Here is a 26,010-nt window from a genome sequence, read left to right as displayed (position 1 = left end):
AAGTAATTCTCTATCTCTCATAATCGCAAAAATATTAGTCCTTTCATCCTACGCTCGAGTAGCTCCAAATTTGGTCACTCTAATCACTCTAGCTCAAACGAATCTGCCCCGATTTTTTTAATTATTTTTTTGTTTGAATCGTGTTACGAATACCTTTCATTTGATGGGTCACACGCCTCTGTAGGTTTCAATACAGCTAAGCTACAGTCAAAAACGCGTTCCCGACCCTCGAAAACCACACTCAGAAACCACTTCGAGGCCAATAAAACAAAATTCTGGTTTTTCCTGGGGTAATGGGGTATCACATTTTCATTTTTATGCCCACCCTGAGGTTCCTGCAAAATTTCATGGAGATTGGCTGACTAGTTTCCGAGATCGACCGTCGATAGATAGACAGATAGACAGATAGAAACATACAGAGTAAGTTGAAAGATTTTGATTGTTTGGAAAACGTTAATTTTGTTGCATTTTCTATCAAAATGACCAACTTCAAAACGATGTATCTCCGGCAATTTTAAAGTTACATAGTCGAGTGATAGCTCGTTTTGCTCGTATTTGAAGCGCGAATAAGATAGAATAGGATTTGTGGTGATACAGGCCAAAGGAAAGAAACTTAAATTCTCGCCAATACATAGTTGCCGCGTCTCAAAAAATTTTCTTCGTTCTTTTTTTGGAAGTTAGACTGCGTCAAGTCCTCCGCTATCGCTCCGGACATGATTTTCCCAAAAATATTTTTCAGGAAAATTGGAAAAATTGGAAAAATTGGAAAAATCTGGGAAAAATTGGAAATAGTTTTCCCTAAAATAGTCTTAGGTTGTACCACTACCACTCGGGTACGTGCAACTTTTTCAACCGCTGAAAAAATGAAGCAAATTTATTTCTACATTTTTCTTGCGTCCACTTTTTGAACTTTCAACTTTTTCAAAAATTTTAATCGAAAGTTATGAATTTCGCCTCTGAACGTCTGTGCTTGATACTTTCATCTTCTTTAAGAATTTCTAATTTAATTGTTCACAAAAATTTGACGGAACCTTCTTTTTTCGCAAGATCTCTTTTCCTGAATTTTAATCTATAGAAAAGGTTAGTTCAATACAGCCAACACGAATGGAAATGACCGAAATGATGCATCAGAATGGGTTAGGCCATTCACCATTTTATACTCTTTCCAGAGTGTATCGATTCAGACTTCATTTTTAATTGAAATTACCGCATTGCTGATAATAATCATTTGGCGATCTGAATTATTTATAATTTTTGACCTAATGGATGTTTCGATGGTACTCAATCGTACAAAATTAATGAAAGGTAAGCATGTACATCATTCAATAAAAATTGCAGATATTTTGACTAGAAAATTTAAATTTAGAGAAAATTGAAAAAAAAATAATCGTTTATACCAGTCAGTTTAATGATGAAACGATAATTGAATGTACAGACATAATGTCTGAATTTCATTTCACTCACTAAAGTTTCACTTTAGACGAACTGTTACAAACCGAATTACATCTCCCATTCAAATCTAGAATATGGTATACAATGAATTATTTATTACACAAAATATTTCAACGTACAACATTTAATTATCTCCCATTATCCACATCCTCAATATATACGGTGAATTAACTCCTGCGAAGAACATCTTTTCAAATAAAATACCAAATCCAACAAGTTATGCATTATAATCTCTCTATTATTATATTATGTATAAACATTTCCATGGATAGATATTCATTTTGAGCACGTATGTTATCATTTTATATTATTCTCGAATTACACTACAGGAAAAAAAAAAGAAGAAACTGCCGTAGTAGAACCGGCATAAGTGAATAATAATAATTCGTAAAATTTTATGAGAAACCCAGTGTCATCGCGGTTAAATCGTATATGGTATATGGAGAGAGAATACCACCCGGAAAAGCTTTCACGTTCGAGAGAGAGAAATAGAGAAAGAGAGAGGGCGAGCGAACGAAACAGAGAGAACCACTATTTCACATATATCGCATACGTACTCTCCGCAAAAGTATCACAATCAGTGCTTCTATCTCTTTGTTTCTATATCATGCAGTCCATCCTCAACGAAACGAAATATCAACGAAATATCAATGCTCTCGATATACCAAAACCAAACAACTATCTATTTTTCCTCGTTTTTTTTTTTTAGGGTTGCATCAAATGCTGATGTTGTAAGAGTAACTTTGTGTTAATATATTTTAGTTACCGGCGGAGCTTCAAACAGTTTAGACGTTCAATAAAAATAAAAAATACCAACCAGAAGACACGGTATAACAAGAAAATTCTTTTGATTTGTAGTTGGTGTATGGGAATGATGTATAGAGATTAAGATAGAAGACTTTTATGGAGTAAAAAAATATATACAACACACAAAAGAAATGAGTTGTGGAAAAGCTGCAACAGTGTGAACATAAATAAACCCGCAAATTCCGAGCAGCAGCAAAAAAAAACCGTTATGTATAATAATACGTGAAATACGAAAAGGAATAAAATGAAATGTGAAAAAGGGAAAAAAAGGTGAAAAATTACTGTTGATGGAAAAAATGACTTAAAAATAAAGTGGTTTTTGTGCGATATAATAGAGTGTGAATTAATGGAACGAGTGTTTTATCGGCACAAGAAAAAAATGGGATTACATTGAATAAAAAAAAAACGTTTCAGGTTAATTATTACATTCTGTTGAATATCATGAGCATTTCTTTACGAAGAAAATTTTATTTTTTGAAATTGAATTTTTCTCCTTTTTTTCTGCGTTTTCGTTTCTTTTACTTTAGGACAATAATCTCTGTCCTGTAAATGCTTTTCTCACCCACATTCTACTTCGCACACAACTTCGTGATAACTGTTGCTCTTATGAATATAATTTTATGGAATGAGTGAGTGGAGTGATGGTAGAGAGTTCATTATGAAAATGTAATCTGTTTATGAAAGATAATACCTACGCAAATAGATTTATTTGATGAAGTCTTTGGCAAATTAATTACTTAACGTCGTTCATGCTTAAGATAGAGAATATTCATTATTAAGTCAATGAAAATGAAACAGATAAGCTCGAATGGTTGGCTGAGTTGCTATTAATAAGCGTTCGGTTGTATTCTAGTCCCATGCAATATTGAATATAATCAAATTCCTTCCACTATTGTCTCTTTCAATATATTTTTTGTCCACTAACATTTTCATGGCTACGATTGCAACATTTCTAAATTTTGTGCCAAATGCCAAAATTTTTCCTGTTCCATCCAAGCACTACAAGCATTTGAAGAAGGCTTGAGAACACAACAGAATATTCATTTCTGCGATATATCAAAACATTGCAACAAGTTGTTAAAGAGACGTAGTGTAACAAAGCACTATACTTTGTTCATGTACAGATCTAGTGAATCATAATAGAAAATGATTTTATTTTGTTTTATTTAGTAGAACAGAAATTTACTGATGAACGAATAAGTTGGATATAGATGGTTAGACGACATGACATACCAATAACACCTTGCTTGGATACCTGAAATTAATGTAAGTTTATTCGGATGCTGAACCGATTAAGAGTCAATTCGTCAGCCAAATTTTCAAATTCTGAAACAAGCTCGCGCCGATATTATTGAGTTATAGCTCATTCGATTCGTCGTTCAATTCTAGCGAGGGGGTGTCTGTCATTTTTTCTCAACAAAATCCAGTTTGGGTGTAATGTGATGTGATGTCAGAGGGTGGTCAGAACACTTTTTTAGCAATAACTTGAGGAAGGAGTAACACAAAAAGTTGAACTTTGTAGGATTGTTGGCATATCCACGGCCGACCGTTTGAGCCCACTCTGACTTCCGCACGCATCACCCATGGCCAGCCATCAGTCAAAGTATGGTCAACTTTCAAATAGTACTGTACCTCTGCAACGTCATTGTTCCAATGGGTGAACTACACATTATGGTAGCTGGCTTCAGCCTCTATCACATATCAAAAATCTACCACAGAAGTTTTGTGTTGCAGGATTTGCGGACCATTTGAAAAAAAGTTGACCTTTGCGGCTGGAATAAAAGAGTAAATTTGAACCAAATTTATGTCCAAATGGTTTTTTATTAGTAACGTGTCTGGGGGACAATTCTAGCCCATAGCCGATCGATTCTGAGTAACTCTTTTCAAAAAATAACTATTTTCATACATTTCGCTCATAGTCGGTACGCCTATGTGACTGTAGAAAAATGGTGTAGCGGTGCAGAGTGAACATAGTCTATCTTTAAAACATTGCTAAGCACCCCAAAACTACATACATGCTGTATTTGTTGCAATTCAACAGATTGGAGAGGTTTTGCGATCATCTATATATCGAATATTTCACCTACGGCGTTGTATAGATCGGTCAAAAACATTTAAAACAGTAAAAAGTGACGCAATTCCCTAGGAAAACTCCAAAACAACTAATATTGCTGTTATTGACACTATTTGCGCTTGTACTCAAAAATTGTAAAACAAAAATTTGACCGAAAAAATTGTAGATTGCAGCTATGAGCAAAATGTATGAAAATAGTTATTTTTTGAAAAGAGTTACTCGGACTGTGATAGAGGCTGAAGCCAGCTAACATAATGTGTAGTTCACCCATTGGAACAATGATGTTGCAGAGGTACAGTACTATTTGAAAGTTGACCATACTTTGACTGATGGCTGGCCATGGGTGGCGCATGTGGAAGTCAGAGTGGGCTCAAACGGTCGGCCGTGGATAGACCAACAATCCTACAAAGTTTCAACTTTTTGTGTTACTCCTTCCTCAAGTTATTGCTAAAAAAGTGTTCTGACCACCCTCTGACATCACATCACATGTAATTGGCGAATTGACTCTTAAAGCATAAAAGTAATTTTTGTCGAAAAAGCATATTATCAATTGGTTGTACATTCAATTGAATTAATTAGGGTACACAGGACTCTAACGTAGTCAGATACCACAACAGAGTAAATGCAGGCAGGAGCGATTCATTTATTGGATGTCAAATACCTAACACACTCTATGAAAATGAACTTCGCAAAATATAAGGCTACTAGATAATTCAGATTCATAGTCACCTGCCTGTATTTACTCTGTCGTGCAGATTCTGTAACCTTTATCGAATTAGAGTCCATGTCTAGAGAGGGTGGCTTCAACTTTTTATAATGTTTTGCATTCAAAAAATCAAACCTGAACCGATCCAAAAGCATCTGCTCAACGACGTTTTGTGCTGTTCGTAAAATCTAGTCTTATTTTCATGATGTTCCAAAAATCTACTACGTCTTTCGGGAATTGTGTTCGACTAATTTTCCAAACGTTCACACAATTACACCGTAAAAATTCCAAAAGTTTCAATCGTCTTAACCCTTCACCGATCCTTTTTCCGTACAAAACCATGCGAACCGCAACCCGAATTGTAACTAACAATAATATGATGCGTTTCGTACAATTTTGGTTAAGCAGAGAAATCTTTGCCGACGAAGACAAAATGTGGCAAAGAGCGAATATTTAACAAATTTTCGACTGTGTAGCATCTCTGCGGGTATTAAGTGATATACCTTTTTGAATTTGCATTTTGTAAGTGGGCACGTGCTAATTGGTGTTTTGTCTTTATGTTTTAACATCTAAATTGGGGCGTCGTTGGTCGGTCCATATCAGAGCTTATTTTAATAGTACATTAAGGTACCGGTGAATATACCGAGAATTAATACTCTTCTGTATATTTCACAAACACGAGTGTAACAAGTGTATGTGTAATATACAGAAGAGTATTAGTGCGTGGTATATTCACTGGAACCTTATAATGTTTTATTGTATTGCGGAAACGATCAACTTATCGATATATTAATGTAGGATATATTTACCAAGATAAATAATAATGACGTCATATCAATGGAATAATTGAGAGAAATAATGTTTGGTATAATACTCCGAAAAACAATGTTTAATGTCGATATATAGACCGCAATGCAATAAAGAATTTTAATTCCAAACAAATTCCCGAATTTTTTCCGGAATTAATTCATAATTTTTCGGAGTTATTAGGAATATTCGGAATTTTAATTCTCTTCAAAAAGCCCTGGTCCACATTACTCGACAGCTGTAAGTTTAAACAAAACTACTTTTTGCGCCTGACGATCATAATTCGATGCTTTTCGTCACTCACTCTAATGATGAAATGTGCGTTTTTTCGGTACTGCTCACACCAAGATGGCCGCGTCCGAAAAAGTAACATTTGTCCAACCACCGAATCGACTATTGCAGTGTCGACAGAAATTATGTTGCTCGCAGAATATGTGGACGCATCACTTACATCAACTGAACTGACTGTTGATGTGGGTCGGATACCCAGTATATGTCCTGCAATTTTTCGTTTGTTGTTGATCGATGTCTCGATACATTTCTCGGCCATGCTTTCGTTCATCCAACCGCAATGTCTTCGCATATCACTTAAACCAGCGCCGGACTCAGCCATTAGGCTAATACCTGAACATCTGTAACAATGTCCCGTAAATGTGGATGGGTTCGGCAAATTCAAAAATGTTGCAATGATTTTGGGATAACCGCCAATGGAATGAATTCCAATGAACTGCCGAACGCAGACGCCTTTGCAGTATGCCACGAAAAATCGCTCCGATTCGAGATTCGGTGGGCCCAATGCCAAATATTTTTTCACCACATATACCAAATTGATGTCCGGATCATCGCCTTCCCCAACCACAAACTGTCGAATAACGTCAGTTTTAGTTAACGGCAGAGTAATCAATACACCATTCTGGTCATCAGAAAATATCATTTGGTCCAACGTCATATCCTTCAGTTCTGTGCGCCTGCATGAACCAAGCACGCCAATCACCAATGCCACCTGAAACAAAATCATCCATGCATGAGCAATTTGTTCTTCGTCCCGAAAAAGTCAAGAATTACCTTCATGGCCAAATATTCCTTGTCTGGTGCTTCTTTAACAAATCGGTAGATTTGTGGATTTGTCAAAATGGCCAATTTCTTCGCATGATAACCCTTACCCTTCTTCTTCAGGTATGAGCGTAGATGACGGAATTCTTTGATATCGATATTTTCCTTAATCATCAATGTTCCACACAGGTAACGAGTAATTTCGCGCCGCGCGAGATTACACATATATAGTGGAATTTCGCGCCCATACATTTTTCAATGGCTAACTTGATGTAGAGAGTTTTTACGAGTACTTGGCGATAGATTGGCGGTATATTCAGTTGAGTATCAGGCACATAAATTTTTGAGACGCGAATTTTATTCTAACACCCACGAACTTTGTATCAGGGATACCGGTACCCTTAAAAAGTGTGGATTTTCCTTTTACAAAACGTTAGGATACCGGTATCCCAACTGAGATACACGTATTTTGTATCAAGGATACCGGTATCTCGACTCAGAAAGTGTGGACTTTCCTTTTACAAAACGTTAGGATACCGGTATCCCAACTGAGATACACGTATTTTGTATCAAGGATACCGGTATCCCGACTTAGAAAGTGCGGATTTTCCTTTTACAAAACGTTAGGATACCGGTATCCCAACTGAGATACACGTATTTTGTATCAAGGATACCGGTATCTCGACTCAGAAAGTGTGGACTTTCCTTTTACAAAACGTTAGGATACCGGTATCCCAACTGAGATACACGTATTTTGTATCAAGGATACCGGTATCCCGACTTAGAAAGTGCGGATTTTCCTTTTACAAAACGTTAGGATACCGGTATCCCAACTGAGATACACGTATTTTGTATCAAGGATACCGGTATCTCGACTCAGAAAGTGTGGACTTTCCTTTTACAAAACGTTAGGATACCGGTATCCCAACTGAGATACACGTATTTTGTATCAAGGATACCGGTATCCCGACTTAGAAAGTGCGGATTTTCCTTTTACAAAACGTTAGGATACCGGTATCCCAACTGAGATACACATATTATGTATAAAGGATAACGGTATCCCGACTTAGAAAGTGCGGATTTTCCTTTTACAAAACGTTACGATACCGGTATCCCAACTGAGATACACATATTTTGTATCAAGGATACCGGTATCCCGACTTAGAAAGTGCGGATTTTCCTTTTACAAAACGTTAGGATACCGGTATCCCAACTGAGATACACATATTTTGTATCAAGGATACCGGTATCCTTATCCTTACTCAGAAAAAGTGGATTTTCCTTTTACAAAATGTTAGGATGCCTGCATCGCAACTGAGACGTTGCGAGATTCCTACCAACAAGAAATTCCGTATGGGCGCGAAATTACACTAATAAAGTAGGAATTTTGCGTGGCGCGAGATTCCTACTTTAATAGTGTTATTTCGCGCCCATACGGCGCGAAATTACTACTAGCCGCGTCTTTTCATCGACCACAGACGGTGTGTTATTCAACAGACACCAATTTTTGTACGCTTTTTCGTAAATTGGTGCTGATTTTTTAGGTAAAAGGTTCCGAATTACTATCTCAGCCTCCATCTCAATATCGTAAAAGTCGTCTTCGGTCTCGGATCCGCTCATTTTGCTTTTTTTTTGCAACACTAAATTATTTTACGTAGCCTTGAGTCGACACTCGAAATTGGACTAGAATGTTAATGCGTCATTTACGATTATTTGGTTTCTGTGCAACATTGATTTTGACATGACGGCCATTTTTATTTCCGTAGAGTGATTTTCATTTTTCTTTATTTTTATTTAAATTTTTGTTTCGTCTCATTATGATCGTGAGGCGCAAAAAACGTAGTTCGTAACTCGTGATGAAAGCAAAATTTTTCAACACTCGTAACGAAAAATACTATTTTTTACTTTCCTAAATCGTTCTGTAGTCTCTCCTTAATGTAAACCATTAACATCGAATCTATCTACAAATAGAAGATTTAAGTTACGACGCAACGATTTTATGGCTGTAATTGTTCCTACAAAGACGGTCCTTACTCCCTACACTGTACGGAAATCATTGAATTGAATTAATATTTTAACTAAAAATTCTCGAAAGTTTTGTCTTAAAAATGGATATTATACCAGTTATTAGCTGTTAAAAAAGTTTGGTGTTGTTCTGGTGCTGTTGCAACAGTGCCAAGAACAGTGCAACAGTTTAACGCAGCTATGAGTCGCTTCATAAAAACTTTTTAACAAGTAAGAATGTCGATGATAACGGTAATGTGATTTATTTCAACCTCCTTTAACCAGCTTAATTAAATAACACCGAAGACAGACCGCATCATAATACCATCCTAATCTTTTTAATGAGATTAAGTGCTTCGGAATTATATCTTTAAGACTTTATATACATTTGGCAGCATTGAATGGTGTGTCAAGTTTCTTCACTTTAATAGTTTCACTTTAAACTTCGAAGTGGGTGGACTGGACATGACGAGCCGATCAACAAATTTGGGTCATGAATGGTGTTTCTTGTCTTGCTCTTGCGTCGAAGTCGAAGTTTTACTTAAAGTTTGTGTATGAAATACCTCACTTGTCGACGCGACAAATGTAGGAAATGGCTTCTTCTCGGCTTTCCAACCTCGGTTTCGTCTCGAATCAACACACTTCAAGCAAAAGTGAGCATGGTGAGCAAAAGTGAGCTGCCAAAGTAGAGTATCTACTATTTTGTATGAAATGTTTTTTTTAACCGTGTCTTAGAGTTGTGTGACACACTGTCAAGTTTCAATATTTAGAGTGACACTCATGCTTGAAGTGCGTTGCTCGAATCGGTAATATTCACACAAGAAGTGAAACTAATATTGAGTAAGATCATCAGTGTGAGCTCGTGGGTCACACTCAAGAAATCAACTGGCTGTACAGTCAGAGTCAGTGTAACTTCAGCATGAATTTGCTTCAGCTATTTTTCAGCTGATCTACACAAATAATCAAAACTGTTTATACGGTTGAAGCTGTGTGGTACAGGCATGAGCGCCGACGGAGAAACCTCGGCGGCGGCTAGCCGAAAAAAATTTCTCGGTGGCGGCGAAAAAGTCGGCTTAAAACGGCTCGGCTGGAGGTTCCTTTTAACTCTTTTTCAAAATAAAAACGTTTAGATAAATTCATGGAAAATGAACTAGTAAGCATGAAAATGAAATTGTACGGAAAGCGAAAATGTAGGTAGATTAGGTTGTTCAAAGTGCAAGTGGAACTGGTCTTGTTACAAGCAAGTCTCTAAGTCTAAGGTTCACTAACGCGTCAAGTTTTATTGCCTCAAAACTTGAACTAAATGGAAAATCATGCTCCGGTACACTCATTTAACTCATTAAGAAAATGGTTTTCGATAAGAAATCGAAAGCTCACGAAAATCAAGTAAAAATTGAAAAGAAAAAAAATCGGCTCGTTCCGCAAAGGTCATACTTGCCAAAACAACAAACTTAGAAGCGAGGACGTAATATACCATTCTGGAAAATTCATGAAAATTCAAGAAAATTTTCAAAATTTTCTTAATTTTGTAAAAAAAATTCAAAAAGTACTTGAGCTGCTTAGGATCAACAGGAATCTCGGTTTTCAAAATTATTTCACCCATTCACCTTTCGAAATCTTTATTTCATTTTCCAGCCGTTTCAAGCCGGCTTGAGCTGTGTTTTTGGCACCGGCTCGGCTGCGGCGCGGCTTGCTCAAAAATGGCCGGCGGCGGCTTCATCGGCGGCGCTCATGCGTGGCATGAAGCTGTGTGGTAGTGGTAAAACCGTAGAAATAGTTTTGATTGTTCGTGTGGAACAGCTGTAAGTTTTTCCATACCAGACAATATGGATTCCGAGAAGGCAGTGGGACACACACCGCTTTGTTCGAGCTGATCAATATGATCAATGGGGAGATTGATGACAGGAAGATTGTGTCTGGTCTCTTTATTGATCTATCGAAGGCATTCGACACAGTTGTTCATAAGTTACTTCTCGCCAAACTTGAGGCTGCTGGCGTTAGGGGAATAGCACTCAGTTTGTTGAGAAGCTACTTGAGCAACAGGAAGCAATGCACCGACTGTAACGACGTCAGGAGTGGGTTGACCGACGTTACCATAGGTGTCCCACAGGGTGGTGTTTTGTCCCCATTGCTCTTCATCATCTTTGTCAACGATTTCTTCGAATTGCCGCTCAAATCTTTGCCATTCAGTTTTGCTGACGATACTAACATGTTCAAGTCTTCTGCTCTCGTTGTAGACAACATCGCAGATCTCTCGGATGACCTGAAAGTCGTTTCCGAGTATTTTCGCGTCAACAAGTTAACTTTGAACTTGAGTAAGACTAAGCTGGTTCACTTCCGCAAGCCCCACGTGAAGGTCGATGACTTGCCTGCCCTTACGTTTAATGGCGTGACGATCGAAACGTGTTCCTCGGTCAAGTGTCTGGGTTTGGTGCTGGACGAGCATGTCGGTTGGAATGAGCACTTTGTCAATGTTAGTAGCACTTTGTCAATGTTAGTAGCACTTTGTCAATGTTAGTAGCACCGTCTCGCGCGGCACTGGTGTTATTAAGAGGTTGCGTTTTCTCCCAAGAAAGATCCTCAGAATTATCTACTACTCGACTGTGCACCCTGCGTTGACGTACTGTATCGGTGTGTGGGGTTCCGCTAACAAGAGCATGATGGATGAGCTCCAGGTCTTGCACAAAAGAGCCCTTAAAGCTACTCACAAGCTTCCGTTGCGCTTTCCGACTAGGCTTCTGTTTAGTGCCGAGTTTCCGCGTATGCTCACAGTTTCTAAGATGCACGAGTTTGCAGTCTGCAAGTATGTGTATTGCAGCTTGAGCGATGTGAAGCACCATTCGACTATTTTTTCCGACAATAACAACCGGTACAGTACGAGGTTTTCGTATCTTCTGAAGAAGCCCTCCGTTCAGTCTAATTACGGTAAGCGTAGCTTACAATACGCGGGTCCCACATTGTTCAACGCTCTGCCTTAGAAACTTGCCTCGATATGAAGAATTCTCACGTGAACTCAAGACCTATTTGTTAGGTCGTAGCGATTTTAATTTTTAATTTTGATTATCCAACCTTGTTAGAGCTTAATTCCATTATTATTGTGTATTACTTCCATTAAAAACTTAACTACGACTGATTGCGATCATTGTGAATTTTTACTTCCTAATTGTTGTTTTTTTTTCAATTTTAATTATGAATCTCGCAATATCCATCCTTCACCCTCACCCTTGCTTTAGTTAAATTTTATTGTTTCAATTCGTTTGTTGTTTTGAATTTTTATACTTTGTTCAGCTGATTTAAAAAAAAAATCGTAGCGCTTTCGAATTGACTTCGTCACACTAGAGCTACGCAGATGTTTTTTGTATTTATAATCGCATTTAAACTGAAATAAATGAAATGAAATGAAATGAAATTCATACTGAAATTTCACTGTCTCTGACTGTATGGACGAATTTGCTAGATTGCGTATTTCTCCGTCCAAAACCCATACGTAACTCGCTATACTGCGATGACGTACTGTTATTTGGTATGGTCTTGTAATAAATTTTATTGAAGCTAATTTGAATGGAACGGTTTGAGTACCTGCCTTTAACTCGTACATAATATTTGCTCTAAATCAAATTGTAATAAAATATACAACACAAGTCGAACATCATCTTTAGTACTATACAGAATACACATACGGGAATCAGGCGTGTACCTATGTACGTATTTTTGATGGAAGTATTTACTCAACATTAGAACTTTTCTCTGTGTCTCGTAGAGGGATTTATTTACTTTCTGAATACAAAGTCAAAAAGGACCAAAATGTATACACGATGGGAGCATCTCCACTTCTACTCTACATAATATTACACAGTCGGAATTCAAAATTTTATTTCATTTTTTATGTTATGTACAAAATAAAAACGTTGCATATAATACAGGTCAATGAAATTAATGGCCAGATCCTCTTTATGTTGACTATATCATTCCATAATTCCATTTATTTATTTTTCGTAGAATTGTTTACAATAAAAAAAAATTATTCTACGATTTATTGAGCGTTTTTTTTAGCGTTTCACTGACATGGGCGGCCAGGCATTCTTAATACTCAAAAATGTTTTTACTATGCTGGTGCATGTAATAAGGCTATTACATGTATAGGCAATAACCTTTACATCACTCGCATAGTAAAACGTCGTACTACACACGGGAAATAAAGTGATATCTCGTATCACGATGAGTAAAAGTACCTCGGGCTGCCGCCCTCGGATACTTTTTCTCATCTGGATACGAGATATCACTTTACTTCCCTTGCATAGTAATGTACTATTCAGTCAATTGGCTGTTCATTTCCATTTTTTCCACACATAACTGTAACTTGTTTATGCGCTGCATTTGGTAGTGCAAGTGAAGTAATTTAATTGTAAATGGAGATTTCGATTTAAAGCTTTGCATTTTTCGCACATTTTTCATATTATGGAATTATGGGTCTTGGCGGAATGGTTGTGGTATGGTTCTTATGTTTCTTACTGAACCAAGCATTACTAGTGCTGCACTAGAACAGATTTTTTAATGGATTTTTAGCATCTCTAATATGATCTGCCACAAAATCAGTCAAAAACACTCAAAGAGTAAAAGTGACGCAACTCCCTGGGCATACTTCCAAAACAACAGATATTGCTGTAGGTGACGAATTCTGGCTTGTACGCCAAAAAAATTCTTGAAGACAAATTTTACCAAAAAAAAATTTTGCTACACAAAGTGGCAGATGATTCGGCTATTTTTCATTTGTACATTCTTTCAGGACGTATTTTTCCCTATTTTAACAATTTTCTTAATAATACTTTCCTCAACATCTGCCACTTGCGACTCAATTTTTTTTTGGTAAAATTTTTCTTCTAGAATTTTTTTGGCCTAACTTTTGCTTTGACAATTATTGCGTACGAGTAATAACAGTTGATCACTTTATTAATTACAAAAGTACTCATGAATACCTAAAAAAATGAGCCCATAAAAAATTTAAAAATTAAAAGAAAATTGACAAATTAGGAAAATTCGAAAAATTTGAAAATTTTGAAAAATTTGAAAATTTTGAAAAATTGTGAAACATTTGAAAATTTTGAAAAGTTAAAAAATTTCAAAAATACAAAATTTAGGAAAAAAGTTTGGAAAACCGTTCGCTCCAGGGACTAAAATAAGGATTTTTTTCGGTGTAGCCAGATCTTGTCAGGGGCCCATGTTTTTGCTCTGACCCACCAGAATTTATCCAAAATAGACAGATTATATCATAAACGTAGACTGACTCACCAGAATTTATCCAAAATGTTAGTGAAACATAGACTGACCCACCAGAATTTATCCAAAATAGACAGATTTTCATAAATCGCACTTTTCGGGTCCTAGGTATGAATTTTTTTTAAATACTAACTTTTGATGATACAAAAACAGTGAACTGCACAACTCTTAAAGTATAAGTGAATCTCTGATTCGAGCAAATACTTATTTAGGTGTAATTTAGGTATATAAAAACATTTAAAGGAAAAATGCGACGCAGGTGAAATTTTTAAATTTCTTGGTTTGGCTACAGGCAATCTTCTAACCAGAAGTAGTTTTAATTCTTCGGGTTCTGGTGAAGACGTTTCTTTCAGCGCAGCGGAAAGAACTGACCGGAAAATACCAAGATAGATCTGCAAACTTGAAGTTAGAATTTTGGCGTGGTAATTCAAACTTTGGAACTCATGACCGCTAATGGTGTCGCATTCTGCGTCTGAACTCAAAAAATTTAACGAATGATTCGGTTTTCGTCTTTAAAGTTATTTTATTTTATCCTAAAATTTTCTTGAAAATGGTGTGGTTTCATCAACAATTGCCATTCGTGACGCATGTTTTGTTGGTAGTTTATTGGTTCAATTTGTTGAGTTCAGTCGATGCATTAATTGCAGAGGAGGAGTTCAAATGCTGTAAATAAGCTCCTCATTTAGAAAAACGGTTTCGCCACAAATACAGTGACAATTCTGTGGTCGCAAATGTCGACGGCAGTGTCGCCACTTTAAGGGGCAGTGTCGCCAATTGCCTACACACTTGTTCCTTACTTTAGTCCCTGGTTCGCTCCCACTTGATCATATCGTTTTTCCAAACTCTTATCACGTAGCAAATATTGGTCCTATTGAAAAACTAATTACTGTTCCGGAGTCGTGAGGTCATTCACTATACGCTAACACTTTATTTGACTAAAATCCTGCGAGAAAAATTTGATAATATTTTTCTCTTGATATTACTAACACTGGATCTGATATATTCGTGGCATAGCGGCGCGTATTTGTATTGACTGCCATAGTACCGTTCCAGATGCTGTTCCAGCTGTAGAGCCCCCGGAAAGAAGGAAAAAATCTGCATTTTGGCATCAACTTTTGTTCCAACACCTCTGTGGGCTTGCAGCACAAAAGAACTGGGTTCATTTATATGTGGAACGATAGTGGGTGAGGCCAGCTACAACACTCAGTTTTGTAGAACATCGAAGCTGCAGAGAAGGCGGACTCTCCGAACATTCACTACATTTTTAGTCATTAATCTCGTGGATCTACTCGCACCATGCGGTGCGTATACTCTCCCTGTAGGTCTTTCCAAGGCCGACATTCGTACAACATTACAACAATTTAAAATCATTTTTTCTTGAGTTATTGTCGAAAAACTGTTTTCGGTACCCTCTGACATGTCTTCACTTTTGAGAGCTTTTGACAGAAAACAATTTTTTTTAGAAAAAGTGAAAGATACGTGTTTTCTAGAATTGAAAGACGAATCCAACGAGCTATCACTCATTAAAATCGGAGACCGCTTGTTCCAAAAGTTAAAAAAAATCACCTGAAGATTTGGCGATATCACTCTTAAGAAATCCAGGTACTTGTGTCATAAAAAACGGATTCGCTTTCCGAAAACGTATGGAAAAAGTCGTTCATACGTTAATGTTTTGGTCACATTTCCATCATGGGCGCGCGTTAGCATAGCGCCCGTGACGCAAGTCCTATTATTAGAAAAAAATTTAAAAAATTTTTTTTTGTCGTAGACTGCAGAACCATATATACAGAAAATATTGAAGTTCTACAATTCAAAGACAAATGACTCCAAATTACCATTAAAACAAACTAGGCGTCCGTACGAGTTCAACGAGCTATCACACGTTCTTGCAGCTTAAAATTTGGCCACGCAAAAAATCTTCCAAGAAGCCCCATTTCCATACATTTTGGTCAATTTCAGTACTTTAAACGAAATGAAAAAATCCTACGTTACTTTGTTAGTCCGTCCGTCCTAGGCATGTGCGATAATGAAAATGATTATCGATAATTATCAGTTATCGATAATCGATAATTATCGACTTTTTTTATCGAAAATTATCAAAAAAATATCGATAATCGATAATTATTGATATTTTGATAATTATCAAGATATCGATAATTCGATATATCGATATTTCGTTCAGAAAATCCGATATTTATCGATATATTCCGATATATCTGTATATTATCATGAATTTTCAGATAAATATCAAAATATCGATATTTTGATAATTATCGAATTTCGATATTTCGATAATTATCGATAATTATTAAATTATCGATAACGATATGATTAATCGATTATCGATAATTTCTTTCGATTGATATTATCGATAATTTTGAACGCCTCCCATCCCTAGTCCGTCCGTGTTTCCTATCTTCTAAAGTCTTCTTTAGATTTTGTTGAAATTTTGGGAGTAGATTCTAGTCGTCTAAGTCATTCCAGAAAAAAAAATTTGGGGGGAACCGGCCTCGTTTCGGAGCTAGGGCTTCTCGAAGTTCCCATATAGGCCCCATATAATAACACCTTTAAGTGTGTGTGTGGATGGGTATGGTAGAACAAATTTGTTCGGTTTTGGTATTTGGTAAGATCTGCTCGCCGCAATTTTTTTCCCTAAACTTAGTATTTTTTAAATTTTTCAAAATTTTCAAAACTTTTTAAATTTTTCAAATTTTTTTAAACTTTTCAAATTTTTTTAAATTTTTCAAAATTTTTTTAGTTTTTCAAATTTTTTTAATTTTTCAAAATTTTTTAAATTTTTTAAGATTTTTTAAATTTTTCATTTTTTTTTTAAATTTTTCACAATTTTTCAAATTTTTCAGATTTTTAAAATTTTTAAAATTTTTAAAAATTTTTAAATTTTTAAAAATTTTTAAATTTTTAAAATTTTTTAAATTTAAAATTTTTTTTTCAATAATTTTTTCAATTTTTTTCAATTTTTTCAATCTACTAATTCTTCCAAAAGAACTGATATCAGTCAAAAACACTCAAAAGAGTAAAAGTGACGCAAGTCCCTGTGCATACTTCCAAAACAACTGATATCGCTGGAGGTGACGGAGGTGACGGCTTGTACGCAAAAACTGTAACAGCAAAAATTTGACCAAAGAAATTCTAGAAACAAAATTTTACCAAAAAAAATTTGCGTCACAAGTGGCATATGTTGTACTTGTAAAATACTTTTAAGAAATTTTTTAAAATAGGCAAGAATACGTCCTAATACGTCCGAACCATCTGCCACTTTGTGACGCAAAATTTTTTTGGTAAAATTTTGTTTCTAGATAGATTTTCAATCATAAGTTCCGTACATACAATTTCTACCGTAAGACGCTAGTACGCATAGCCCAAATATTATAAATGGACTGATCACCAAGGCTGTATACACACCACGTTTCGTACAAAAAATTCACCACGCCATACAATTTTGGTGAATTTGTTTGTATGGAAAAGGTGTGTTCCCGCGTATCTAATAAAATGGCGATCTACGTGACCTTCCCAAAGTATACAGCCTTGCTGATCACACCCAGCGCAAATAGCCTTTTCAATCGATTTGATCAGCATACAAATTAATTCAAATTTATCGAAGTTGGTTCAATTCAAAATGAAAACGCTCAATATCATTTTTTTTAAAATACCGGATCGCGTACAAATTGCATCACATACAACACACGAATATCGTTTAAACGCGAACTTTTATAATGCATTTCTATATTGACAGTTAACCACTTTAAATTGAATTTACGTCCAATATAAATAGCTATCTACCACGCTAAATAGAAGATGTAGAATCCACCATAGAAGATAAAGTGAAAAGGTACAGCAATAGCAAAATAAGAACTTGTTTTCTTCCCACTTTAACTGTAAACTGAGTATGTATACAAGTGCCATGATAAATGTTATAAGAATAAGTACAGGGGATGATCCACTCAACTCAACATCGTATGAAAATTTATCGTGTAAATGTTCAAGTAACCTGGCAAGTACACGGGTATGTTTTCAAGTGAAATTACTTTTATTTCAATATTTTATGATGTCATGTTTATACCGATGTTGGCGAGAATCGACAATTTAAATTCCCTTATTCCTAATTTTTGTGAATAATAAAAAAATTTGTCGATAAAAATTAACGAATTAAAATGTAGTGTACGGAGAAATCGCTATGTTACAATTTAATTAATTAATTGTACACTTTTGGGACCATTTATAAACCCCATAACGCTATAACTCATTTTGCACTATATATACACCACACCATACTCTCGCGTTTTTGCCGTTTTTGCTACCCCTACACCTCATTACAATCCCTTTTGTAACGGCAACGACTATAAACGGCCATGTTCAGATAATACACAACAATGAGTTGCGCTGAATTCATTTATTTTATGTCAATATCTGATCGAAATGATAGCCAATTTTAGGTTTAATTGGTTCAAAAATGAGTGACACAGTTTTCTTTTGCGTAACTTTTATTATAATTGGAATGTGATGGGCGCCATATTGTTTAAAATTTATGAGGTTTTCAAATTTAATTTTCTTTTGAACTAAAAGAAGGTTTTACGTTGAAGCGATTATTACTAAGTGCAACTATTCACAAATAATTACAGAAAATTTTACAGTGAAGTGATAACTGCAATATTACATAATATAGATTGTACGACGGTAACATGGGTATGTCAGGAACGGATTAACATGTTCATTCAGTGGAAAGGGTAAGTGAAGTTTATTCTCAGAAAATAATTTTGAAAATTAACTTACTGTCACAATTCATGTTCCATGCAGTCAGTCAATATATTACTAATATCGTTAAACTGGTGATTGATTTTAATAGTTCCGTCCATTGGCCGGAAAAATTCGCGTCCCTCGTCCTACGTTCTATTAATTGTGTCTGTTGGAAACAAAGTTGGCCTTAACATCTATCAAAGTGACGTTTTAAACGTCAAACGTAGAAAATATCAAAAAACTTGGATTTTTATTAATTTTTTCTCAGTAATACAGATCTCTATCTCCCTAATACAGAAATAGAATTAAAGAAAAATAAAAGATTAGACGACCGTTTTGCATATTTATTTTATTTTGACGTTTAAAACGTCACTTTGACAAATGTATAAGACCGACTTTTGATTCTAACTGACACAATTATTGTGTGGTAGGAGGGGTAATGAGATCGCTAACGCTCGTTCGTATTATGCACAGTAGTGTAACGATCGAGTGTAGCCCTACTACCACATATATGATTTTATCGTACCGGGGTGAGTATGTCATACATAAACGAAAACTGGAAAATCTACTGAAACACATGCCCACACACATTGTGCAAAACAAAACGTGTCAACAAATCCATTTCATTCGAAGTCTCAGTGGCCGAATTGGTTAGAGCGCGAGCGCGTCACTTTTATGGTCTTGGGTTCGCTCTTCGTCAAATTTTTGTTTTTTTTTTTATTTTTTATTTGATCAACTATTCACGTAGACTTGCAGAATCCCTTCAAACAACGCACTGCTCCTAGCATGAACATAAGAAATATTTGGAGGGTGATGAAGTCACAGTAGGCACTGCGTTTCTGTCGTAAAGATAAATGACTTGTTTTCGTTGTATGAGTTAAAACACACAATACAATCAATCTTAAGCGGTAGCTCTCATCACAAAAGCCTCCAAATTGGACATTTGTCAAAGGAGTGTTCATGCTAGGAGCAGTGCGTTGCTTCAAACTAATTTCATTTTCAATCGAAACGATAACTGTTTCGATGTATGACTCAATAAAACGTGTTCTTATGTCGTACATGTTTATCAGATCGAGTTTTTAAAGGTTTATATCTCGGCAGATATTAATCCGATTGAAAAACTAATTACGTTACAGAAGTCCTGAGATCACGCACTACACACTGGCACACTACGCCATGAGTCGTACACGTTATGTACTTTTCGAATTCAATCACATTAGCCGCGAGAAACCAACTAGCAATTTAGCAATTCGTACATATTCGAAGACTTAGTGGTCGAATGGTTAGCACTGCTTGCTTTCACGTAAAGTTTCCGAGTTCGGTTCTCGTTGGGGTCAGGATTTTTTTCCGAATTTCTATCATATAAACATCATGTCCGGAGCGATAGCGGAGGACTTGACGCAGTCTAACTTCCAAAAAAAGAACGAAGAAAATTTTTTGAGACGCGGCATCATGTCCGGAGCGATAGCGGAGGACTTGACGCAGTCTAACTTCCAAAAAAAGAACGAAGAAATTTTTTTGAGACGCGGCAACTACGTATAGGCGAGAATTTAAGTTTCTTTCCTTTGACCTGTATCACCACAAATCCTATTCTATCTTATTCGCGCTTCAAATACGAGCAAAACGAGCTATCACTCGACTATGTAACTTTAAAATTGCCGGAGATACATCGTTTTCAAGTTGGTCATTTTGATAGAAAATGCACCAAATTAACGTTTTCCAAACAATCAAAATCTTTCAACTTACTCTGTATGTTTCTATCTGTCTATCTGTCTATCTGTCTATCTGTCTATCTATCGACGGTCGATCTCGGAAACTAGTCAGCCAATCTCCATGAAATTTTGCAGGAACCTCGGGGTGGGCATAAAAATGAAAATGTGATACGCCACTACCCCAGGAAAAACCATAATTTTGTTTTATTGGCCTCGAAGTGGTTTCTGAGTGTGGTTTTCGAGGCTGTATTGAAACCTGCAGGGGCTTGTGACCCATCAAATGAAAGGTATTCGCCACACGAATCGAACAAAAAAATAATTAGAAAAATTGGTGCAGATTTGGTTGAGCTACAGTGGTCAGAGTGACCAAATTTTGAGCTACTCGAGCGTAGGATGAAAGGACTAATATTTTTTGGCTTATGAGAGATAGAGAATTATTTTCTTTGGCAAAGTCTCAGAGTTTTACGAGTAGAACACATTGGCATATGTGAAAAATGTCGAAAGTTGGAAATGGGTGGGTCAATTATGTTTTTAGAGGTATTTCTTGAATGGTGGCAGATAGAGAATTACTTTCTTCGGCAAAGTCTCAGAGTTTTACGAGTAGAAAAGAAGGGCATTTGCGAAAAATGTCGAAAGTTGGAAATGGATGGGTCAATTGGGATTTTGGAGATATTTCTTGAATGGTGGCAGATAGAGAATTACTTTCTTCGTCAAATTTTCGAATTTCGTCAAATTTTCGATTTTCGTTAAATTTCGTCAAATTTTCGAATTTCGTCAAATTTTTTAATTTTCGTCGAATTTTCGAATTTCGTCAAATTTTCGAATTTCGTCAAATTTCGTCAAATTTTCGAATTTCGTCAAATTTCGTCAAATTTTCGAATTTCGTCAAATTTTGGAATTTCGTCAAATTTCGTCAAATTTTCGAATTTCGTTAAATTTCGTCAAATTTTCGAATTTCGTCAAATTTCGTCAAATTTTCGAATTTCGTCAAATTTCGTAAAATTTTTGAATTAAAACTGTAAACTGTTATAAAAAGCAGTGTTGATTACACTTCTAAAACGACTGATATCCCAACAAAAATCTCTTCGAGAAAAGTGTGACGCAGTCTTTGAAATACAATTTCTAAAATGAGTGATATCGCTAGAGTTGACGCTTTCAGCTTCGTTACGCAAAAATTAAATTTTACACCCAATTTTAGTTCAAACAAGCTGGCTTAGTTTTTCTCATTATCTGCCAAATAATTTTTACCAAAAAAAAATTTGACTGGAAACAACCAAAATTTTACCAAAAAAATCTGCGTCGCATGCCCAGATAAATTTTCTTGCTGATCTGTTCCTGAACATTTGCCACTTTGCGACGTAGATTTTTTTGGTAAAATTTTGGTTGTTTCCAGTCAAATTTTTTTTTGGTAAAAATTATTTGGCAGATAATGAGAAAAACTAAGCCAGCTTGTTTGAACTAATTGTGTGTAAAATTTAATTTTTGCGTAACGAAGCTGAAAGCGTCAACTCTAGCGGTATCATTCATTTTAGAAATTGTATTTCAAAGACTGCGTCACACTTTTCTCGAAGAGATTTTTGTTGGGATTCTTATATTACGGAATCAAATTTTTCCCGGGCTTCGAGTGACAGTTCCAGTTCCAGTTTCAGTCAGAGAATTTCTTTTTGCGAGTTTTTATTTTCGGAGAAAGCGTATAATCCCTCTTTGTATGCAATTCTTTCACATTCTCACCCATAGGAGTCAACTGTCATTCACATGTTCCTTCCATCTTGCCACAGGCGTACCAACTTATCGTTTCTCTGGTTTCAGAACTCTTTTAATAACAGTATTTTACTTGCCACCCGAAGGTGACAAGAACACTCTTTTGAGAGACAAAAGATTGAATTTGCGTTCCTGATGCCATAAAACTGAATTTGCGTTCTTGATACCATTTTCAGCAGATCAGTACAAAAAGATTGCTAAAGTCATTCTGACCATTCGCGTGGTTAACGCATGTCCAAAATTGAAAATAAACTCTCGAAACAACAAGGCCAAATCTTTGTCCATAGTCCAGTTAAAACGCGTAACCGTTAACGAAAACAAAAACAAAAGAAAAATGGTCAGTCAAGTCTTTCCCCAGAGTACCTAAAGACGCCGTTTCGTCCTGCTGATTTATAGTACTACTCATGCTTGAAGGGCGTTGATAACGGACATCTTTCAAATCCTAGTGCATACAACGAAATAAGTCTCACACACGACGTTAGTACATATGGTTCGTATTAAACCAATCTATCAAAAAAGTTAAAGTAAACTGAGACTGCGAGCATGTTATTAATCCTATCAGATCGTTCGGATGGAATGTTCACAACGTGCTGCGGGTACAGATAATGGTGTCAAAATCATGTTATGTAAACACTGAATATAAACGCGCGTTTTCTATTGAAATCGTAAGTGCTTCACTAAATAGAACATTACGCTGTACTTGAATTCAGCTGACAGATGGGTTCCGCGGAGATGCATTACCTCCCCTGTCTATTTACTTTGGTCAAAAGTACAATAACAGAATGTAGATTGTGCAATCCAAATAGAATATAAAATTTAACATAAGGCTCTCGATGTAACATTCATATTGCTTAAATAAACAAAACAAAAACGCCTAAATGGCTGTAAAATTGTTTCCATCATAAACACATTGCACGTTTGTGTACACACAACCCATAATGGACAAAATAAAATCGTGATGTTAATTTCTCATTAGCAGTTTTGCTATTATAACGGTGGTAATTGTTGTTACATTAGTACCACAACTTTATGAAGTTGAGAAAGTTGTATGAGGTATATGGTGCAACATGGCCAACGTAAATGGTGTGAAATGGGATGCAAGCTCAGTAAAGGTAGGATCATTTCAATTTTTTTGGTTATCGACGATTTTTTGTTAGAGAGAACCTGGGAGAGAACGATACAAATGAATATAGATTTTTTTTAGATTTCATCAGTTAGGGTGATCATTTCTGATCAATGCACACAGATCATGGGATACTTTGTACTACCCTGTCATCATTAAAATCTTGAAGCCCTTTTCAGGACCTCAACTCCTTCTCAACCTATTACCTTACGCTCTACACGAGCCACTCCAGGCGAGCAAACTGATCCCTATGATTAGGTACCAAAATGATCAGCTAATCTCTAGGGCAGAAAGCAAAGAGTGACTGGCGTCAACCTCGCTTCATTAGATTGTGATTGTCAGAAAGCCACTGGGAGGACGGCTGCGTCTCACCCCTTAGGCCTTACACTAATGAAAGCAAGTAAGGCAACATTGTCGCCCGAATCACAGTCCTTGTCATTGAGATTGACAAAGCCTGTGATTTACATTCCGCTCGATATTAACCTGGTCCAGTCTCATATTTCATCAGACTAGCCCGTTCGAACGTAAGCTTTCTCTGCAGTGAGCCAATATAAAAGCCGAGCCAGGCAGAAGCGTCACTCAACAGTGTGCCACCAAATGGCCAACCGCCAAACTTTACCATTATTTAGCCCAAAAGCCCTTACTTCCAAATTAGACTGACGAACCAGCCACCTTTGAGAAGAGGGCCTTCGGTGCAAAAGGCAAGGTGACAGCTTGTCCAGATTATGACACACTACTGAATAGCACAACGACCCGACACGGCGACCATATCGTCCCTTTGCAAAGAGTTTTGCACAACATCGAGTACATTCCCCGGATATAAATTCAGAGAGCTGTACACTGATTGATTGTATGCTGTCTCTGCGAGGAATCAAAATAAAAGCCGGTAAAAACTAGCATCTCTCAGCAGCATAACACCACCAATCCATCCGTCGACCTTGTACACTCTATAGCCCGAAAGCCTAAGCTCTATGAATAGTCCGGATCATTTTACTCATATAGAAGCAAAATAGGATCTAGCCACATCATTGAGTAAACTTTTAGACCATAAACCAGCCGAAGGACAAAGCTGGCGAGTGAGGCAAAGCAACTAAGAGTCCTGGTAGTGACACACCACTAAGAAGAGTACCAATCTCGACAAGCCTTCCTAATGTCTCTACGCAAAGAAATTCCGCTTACAGCGTCCAAAAATTCACTGAAACACGTTCTCAAAATATTCGTCGTGAATTTCTGGTGGATCCAGCTGTCACTGTCTTTCACTGGTATGCTTATACACGTACACTACACAGTGTGAGGTTATGACGAGCACCGTATCATTAGCCGCACGAAAACGCTGGTTTATTGGATGATTATACGAGAACTCCAACTTTACCGGCGACCGTGGCACTTCATAACTGAGATTTAGTCAACAGAAATGTTTTTCTGGTCAGTTCTGACTACAAAAAGTATAATTAAATTCAGACACAGAAACAAAACACTTGTTGACGTTTGCAGTGTTGTCAGCTATAATAAATGAATATAGTCTAGTCCCTTGTGTCAGACGTCAGACCGCTCGCTTTACGTTCTATAAATTTTTTCGTCGCTTCACTTCTATTTTAATAAATGTGTTAGCGAAAAAAAAATTCTGCTTAAATTAGAGCGGCCAGTAAAAAAATAAGTTGTCTCACGAAATTTGAATACTTGATCAGCCTTTCAAGAAAAAAAAAAACTTTCGAAAAATCTTGTCTGACTCAAGAGATCTTTGGTCTCAATGCCATGAGATAAAGAAAAAAATTTTATCGTTCCGGAGTGAGTATGTCGTACATTAAACGGTTCTGTATATAAGCTTTATATGATACATTAATCTATCTTCGACCGCGACCCGTCCCTAGGGAGTTTTGTTTTACTCTGCATTTAATAAATGAAAGAAACTAAACTGTTCAATTGTTGTGTTGCATTCACATATATAAGTGTATATAACACACTACGAACGAGCATCGCGATCAATAACCGAGGACCCATTCAATGACTAATATATTTTTTTATCTGTCTAGAACGATAATCTCGAGCTTATCCCTCTAGGGAGTTTTTGTTTATCTCGATATATCTGTTCTCGACAGATAAAATATGATATGCACCTATTGCCAGACTGTTATTTTGACGTGTAGGCGTTATGACCCACGCCTTCGGCTAGGGCAATAATGTCCTACACGTCAAAATACCAATCTTGGCAACAGGTGCATAATATATATTGTCTACCTAGGTGAAATAATAGCAGTGAAAAAGTGCTATTGTTTCGCCGTCGGTAGATAAAATAGCGTATGCACCTCTGTCCACTTGTTTATTTAGACAATTGGGGAGTTATGACATGAGCCGAAGGCGAATCTACTATTATTGTAATAGAGTATGGGACGACGTACTAAACCATGAAAACTACAAAAGCGCCATTTTTAGCTAAAGGAAATTTTTTGACAAGTGGTGAAAACGTCAACAAGATTCA

General features: G+C 36.4%; 1 protein-coding gene across 1 annotated transcript in view; it reads left to right on the top strand.

The window, feature by feature from the left end:
- The first annotated feature begins 2,196 nt into the window (after positions 1–2,196).
- Positions 2,197–26,010, top strand: part of LOC119067733 (Down syndrome cell adhesion molecule-like protein Dscam2) — a 104,210-nt gene continuing 80,396 nt past the window's right edge. The window contains exons 1-2 of the mRNA XM_037170845.1: positions 2,197–2,673; positions 18,821–18,925. The gene's annotated coding sequence lies outside the window, so the exon portion shown is untranslated. The remainder of the gene's footprint in view (positions 2,674–18,820; positions 18,926–26,010) is intronic.

This window comes from Bradysia coprophila (genome assembly GCF_014529535.1).
Source record: "Bradysia coprophila strain Holo2 chromosome X unlocalized genomic scaffold, BU_Bcop_v1 contig_128, whole genome shotgun sequence".
Classification (NCBI taxonomy): Eukaryota; Metazoa; Arthropoda; class Insecta; order Diptera; family Sciaridae; genus Bradysia; species Bradysia coprophila.
Note: the sequence above shows the minus strand (reverse complement) of the source record. Positions and strands in the feature narration are given on the sequence as shown.